At 38.1% G+C, this 4,962-nt stretch overlaps 1 pseudogene; it reads right to left on the bottom strand.

The window, feature by feature from the left end:
- Window positions 1-3,586: 3,586 nt before the first annotated feature.
- Window positions 3,587-4,554, bottom strand: LOC114025857 (annotated as a pseudogene).
- Between the last annotated feature and the right edge of the window lie 408 nt (window positions 4,555-4,962).

Genomic DNA, 4,962 nt, shown 5'->3' with positions numbered 1-4,962 from the left:
CCCCTCCTCTCCTCTCCTCTCCTCTCCTCTCTTCTTCTCTCTCTCTCTCCCTCCCTCTCTATCTCTCCATCTCTTTTTGTCTGTCTATCTCTGTCTTTTTCTTTCTGTCTCTTGTCTCATATAATCCCATGTGTTCAAGTTTAATCACTACACAGATATATCCCAAGTTCTATTTAATGCCATTCATATGTCTCATCGGAACTTCTATCCCATATCAACTATATGCTAAAAATATTTTGGGGGGATATTCTATAGGCATCTCAAACTCAATATGTCCAAGATGAAACCAATAATCTTTACTACCTAAATCCACCTCTCCTCCAAACTTTTCTGTTCCTCTTGATAGTACCATCATCCATCTAGTTGTCTAGGCTTGTAATCTCAGAGATAACCTTGACTCTTTTTCTCCTTCTTGTGCCACATTTAATAAACTGCCAAATTTTGTCAATTCTACCTACAAAACATCTCTCATGTATAATTCATCTCTCCACTCACATAGTCATTATCCTGGTTCAAACCCTTATTACCTCTCACCAATCCTATTGTAACAACCTCCTAATTGGGCCTCCTGACTCATCTTTTCCTCTATCCAATCAATCCATACTCCATGCAGCTACCAAAATAATTTTTTTTGAAGAGTACCATGACATTCCCAGCTTTAAAAAACCTTCAGTGACTCCACACTGCCCCTAGAAAAAATACAATTCTCTTGGCCTACCATTTAAGCTCTCCTAAAATCTGGATTCTCCCTAGTCTTATTCTATGCAAATTTCCTCAAAAACTCTAGATTCCATCCAAATTGGTTACTAGATTTACCTCAAACAGGGGCTCCATTTCTATCTTTTATTTATTCCTACAATTTTTTACCCATGCCCTGAATTTCTTCTCTATCTCTCAGAAAACTAGCCTTCCTTCAAGGCTCAACTCAGGTGCTATCTCTTCTGTGAAACTTGCCTGAATTTCCCAGTCATTAGTGCTATTCCTTGTTTCAGTTTGCCCTGCATTCTATTTATTTGTGTACATGTCATAATCTCCTCCTTCTCTTCTTTTGTAGTATAAGCTCATGGAAGGGAATAACTTGTGGTTTTGTCTTTGTATTATCTTTCTTACACAGCATTTTAGACATATTAGACAATCAAAATTTACTGAATTGAATTAGTACAGCATTACAACTATCTAATGTAAAAATAAGCACAACAAAAGAATAACTAGTGCACCAAACTTGTGCACAATGTCTAGGAGTTGGGGGATGGGGAAGCAGAGAAAGAATGTAATTGTTTGGGTGATTTTTATGTCATGTCAACCATGACTACTGCCTGAATTTTTGGTGGACTGGCGTGAAGAAAGGAAGAGGGTGATATTCCATCTATTATTCTACCCTTATTCAGTTAAGGAAAGAAGGACATTTGGGCATGATACTAGTAGTATAGGTACTATATAGTCCAATTGCTGCAAAAGCTGAGGCTGGTAGACTACTTCAATTCAGGAGTTCTAAGCTGCATTAGACCTAAAGCCAATCAAGTGTCTTTGCTAAATTTGGCATCCATGTGGTGAGCCTCTGGAAGGGTAAGGCCATCAGGCAGGTTGATGAGGGGCAAGCCATCCCAAGTCAGGAAAACAGAGCAGATCAAAGCTCCCATACTGACTACTAGTGGGATTTGGCCTTTGCATGGCCTAAATGCACTTCCAGCTTGGGTGAGATAGGGAGACTCAAAAGAAAGGAGATAAAGAAAGAAAGAAAGAAAAAAGAATGGAAGGAAAGAATGAAGGAAGGAAGGATAGTAGAAAGAAAGAAAGAAAGAAAGAAAGAGAAAGAAAGAAAGAAAGAAAGAAAGAAAGAGAAAGACAGAAAGAAAGAAAGACGGGCAAAAACTGTTACTAGAGAGATGAGGGTTGTACTATTGGTGAGATAATTCTTAAATCCAAAAACAGTGACATCATTTGATCAATGGTGATTAGAATTGTTGTGGCTATTTGCAAACCCCAGAAACTATTTTCTAACTTGTTATTATTTAGACCCTATGAAAAAAGGGAACTCATCCTTTACATCCAAATTATTGTTCCATTGTAGATGTCCCAAAGCACCTTCTCCTCTCATCAGATCCTTTTCCCTCCCAAGAAGACGATCTGTTTTTTTGTGTGTTTTTGTGGGGGGGAGAATACCACATAAACTCACCCAAGAGTAACAAACAAAGGCTGCTATTCCCTTTACAGAAAGATCAAGAAGATGAATATTTTTTCCTCATAATAGCATCTTTCTGTCTTCTGTCACAGTGCCTTCCTGAACCAGGTGTGTCTATCAGGAGAAATTACTCATCCTCAAGATCAGCCTGTAGACTTTATTTTCCCCTTCCTATCTCCTAAGAGAAAAGGAAAAATCTCAAGGGAATTATCAATGCATTTCTCTTTTTTTAGCTTTTCAAATATCTTTTTGCAGCAGATAATCTTATTTACATTGATTCAGAATCACTTTATCACTATTTTAAAAAAAACAAACACTTGTACATGAAGAGACGATTATTCTTAAGAGACAAATAATTTAAATATACTTTTCTGATTTATTTCTACAATTTGTTACCCATGCCTGGAATTTCCTCTCCATAAGGACAGTAATCCAAGAACCATGGATGGGAAGAACTCAGTTTGAATGGAACAGCTGAACCCTATCCACTTAAGGGGCATAGGATATAGTATGACTTGGTACAAAGGCAGTGTGGTGGGCTTGAAGTCTGGCTTTAAATGACAAGCCTGAAGTGGGAAGGATGATAGGTTGCCTTTGTACGGACAACTTTATAATAATAAGCATGTCCTATAGTCAATACATTTAACCCCCTCCCCAACCATCCTTTCCCATTAATCTTCTTAGATCATTAGATGCCTTCATCACACCACCAAAGTGTTTACTTTACAAGGTGAACTGTACCCTTAGGATTTTGAAAACAATGACACGTAGAAGTGGTTGTGAGGAAGGGAGAAATCAAATAGTTCTTGACATACCCTTTTAGAAGGAAAAGGACACTGTCAAAACATACTGAATACAAGTTCCTAGAGAAGAAAATCTATAGGGACGAATCACTTGGGCAACACCTCAGGATATTTACTAAGTGAGAAGTTAATTAGTTCACAGCTGTATGCACTTCAAGGTTTCATTTTAAGGTATGGGCAGAGGTTTGTGGGTTTTTTCTTTTCTTTTTTAAGTTTCATAGCTACAATTTCCACCACATCTAACTCCAAATTAAAAATTTGGCTCCATAAGAAGTATGTAATTGTTTTGCTATATGTAGAGTCAGAAAGATTTGGCTTACCTTCCCATGGACAGGAAATTTGCATCATCTATTAGGATATCAGGGTCTATCTTAGAGTTAAGGCACATCTTATTGTTAAGTCCATCCACTGATAACCCTATTCTAAGGGAAAATTTGTCACGTGATTCTACTGTTGCTGAAGTATGTGAGAAAGCCTCTGTATGCAGTTGCTGTGCTATTGATCTGGTGTCCTTTCATTTTCCAGTACAATAGACAGAACGATGTGTCTCTCTGACTTCCTCTGTCTAGTTTGCAGTGGACTGTTTACCTTACTTGGGATATCAAGAACTAAACATTTTCTTAAGTTTGGAAAGGGAACCCCTCTTGTTCTCCCCAGCCTCAAGCCTCCCTCTGCCTCTGGCAGAGCTATCCATTCTGCTGCCACCAGCAGCCGTGTTTGTCACACTGTTTTGACATCAGTCTCATCCTCTGTGTAGCTGAGCATCAGGCTTTGCTGCCTGTTTGTCAGTCTTCTGGGAATTCTAATCTTTAGGTGAATATAGCAGTCGCTATAGCCAGAACTATTAATCTGAGGGATGCCTTTCCAACTCATTTGTATCTTTTGGTCAACCTGTATCCCAGGAGGGATTGTGACATTGATTGTCTCATATAGTCCCTGAGCTCTGGCTATCCCACCAAGGACAGCTTGAGCTACAGAAATAAAGAGGTCTGAATGGATATATGTTCCATCCATTCTAAACACAGGACTTCTCTGAACTTTGAATGTTATGGAAATTTCTTTTTTTTTTTCCCCTACAGGCATTCTAATAGTTTGGCCATTCTCTGTTCCTGGAGGTATTGGGACATGACCTTCTTTTTGGCTTGTCCTGTTCCCTTACATACCATACATAAGTAGTTATTATGGATTCAGGGCCTCTGCATCACCTACACATAGAATGCATCACAAAAGGATCTGTATTTATGGTTTCCATTCCTGTGCCACTGCAATAATGGCACTGATGAACTTTGGTGCCAGGTTAATTTCCTTTGCCATCACATTGCTCCCATGAGTCATTACTGTTCACAGTAAATTGTTTGTTAACACCCTTTGCAGCTTGAATGAATGTTCCATGATGTACTCCTGAGGCTGATCAAATACATTTTGGAAATCTCCAAATGAAGATTCTGAAAACTCCCTAAAGATCTTCCAAAAGAGTTCCTCTGGGTCAACAGGAGGGCCATCTCACCAATAGCTCTGTCTAGAATCTCCTGTTCCAGAGTTAAAGCTGGTTGAACTATTAAGTATCATCCTTTTTTTGTGTGTTAAATGATGAAGTGAAGCAAAAAATAGTAAGTATGTAACAGAATCAATATTTAAAACCAGGTCTTCTGATTCCCAAACTAATGCAGTCCCTTACACAAATTACCTTGTATTCATTTTACACATAGTGTGTAACATCCATTTAACTAGGTTCTCTAACAAAGTCTACAGAAACTGTTACAATATCTTTAAGAGCAAATGGAATGTTGTAGAGATGGCAGTTATAACATCATTTTGGAGACTATTCAGAATGAAGGCTTGAGAGAAACTTGAAGAGACTGTTTTCTTGTCATAGATTAAGAGAAGTTAGAGAAGCTAGAGAGGTAGAAAACAGAGACTCCTTTCTCGGTGGAAATTTTTTTAGCTTTATCTTTAATGATTTTGTTGTTAATAAAT

This window comes from Vombatus ursinus, unplaced genomic scaffold (genome assembly GCF_900497805.2).
Source record: "Vombatus ursinus unplaced genomic scaffold, bare-nosed wombat genome assembly UNPS02014832.1, whole genome shotgun sequence".
NCBI lineage: Eukaryota > Metazoa > Chordata > Mammalia > Diprotodontia > Vombatidae > Vombatus > Vombatus ursinus.
Note: the sequence above shows the minus strand (reverse complement) of the source record. Positions and strands in the feature narration are given on the sequence as shown.